The sequence below is a fragment of the Ceratina calcarata genome, unplaced genomic scaffold, assembly GCF_001652005.2.
Source record: "Ceratina calcarata isolate Rehan_Ccalc_2016 unplaced genomic scaffold, ASM165200v1 scaffold97.2, whole genome shotgun sequence".
Taxonomy (NCBI): Eukaryota; Metazoa; Arthropoda; class Insecta; order Hymenoptera; family Apidae; genus Ceratina; species Ceratina calcarata.
In genome coordinates this window covers 387,452-388,661 of record NW_017181113.1, presented here as the reverse complement: position 1 = coordinate 388,661, position 1,210 = coordinate 387,452, and positions in this window count along the sequence as shown.

Genomic DNA, 1,210 nt, shown 5'->3' with positions numbered 1-1,210 from the left:
AGTCATCGGTCGATATCTAAATTAATCAAAATTGTATTAAAATTTTCCGTTTAAAATTTCACAAATATTAATACACACACGAACAGGACAAGAGGAGAGGAATTATAGCGCATAATAATGTCCTGCGGAGGAAGTTCTTTGTCGTGTTGTCCCCCGACGTCGTGCTGTCCCGTGTTGCAGTACCAGTTACCGTCCTGTCCATCGTGTGTATCCTATCCATGTGTTCCACCAATTTGTGTCGCGTGTCCTCCACCGTGTAAAATTACGATATGTACGCCGCCAGTGCCGTGCGGACCTATCCCACCGAAATGCATCCCGTATTGTCCACCTGCGTGTGCGGCACGATGCGTCACGAGATGCACAGCACGATGCCTTAGATGTTAAGAATTTATGTCGTGTTAGAAGAATATGTACGTTCGTGTCGTTTCCTTTGTCCGTCCGGCACAGAGTAGAGTTTTAATAAACTGTGCATTTTCACGTTTTCGTACGTTAGGTGAGTACAAAAGTTTTGCGATTCTAAGTGCGAACAGTAACGTATAATATTCTTTTCCTATTTATTTAAAAACCGATTTCTACAAAATTAAATAATATCAGAGTCGCACCACGATAGGGCTAGTATTATAACAAATACTACTACATTATATGTGCCGATAATTATGAAAGTGGTCTAAGTCAAAATTCATTTTTTCTTTAATTTTGACTTAGACCACTTTCACAATTATGGGCACATATGTAACTTTGAACAAAATCTCTAACAGCGAAGTCAAAAAGCTGATCGATTTAGCATAAAATGACTCAATTAGATAAAACAATTGATAAATGCATTACATATTTACGTCAATTTACTTCTGTACTTATTCCGAAAATTTGCACTCACCTAGTATGGAACAATTAACTAAACTATGTTTTTGTTAAACAGATGTTGTATTACTATACCACTTGCACGTCCACTGGAACCGAAATACTACATACCTAAGAGACCTTGCTGCAGGCCTGGTTGTTATCACAAACCACCGCCAAAGTGCTGTGTATACAAATTTTGGCGTCTACCATGCAAAGCCGATTGTTTCGAAGTATAGATCTTGATATTACATTTTGTAACGACCGTAAAAAGAATTTGAATAAGCATGTTTTGTAATAAGCGCAAAAAAAGTGCAAAAACTTAATTTGTATGAACGTGATAAATTAAAAACACTAGAATGTTTGTAGA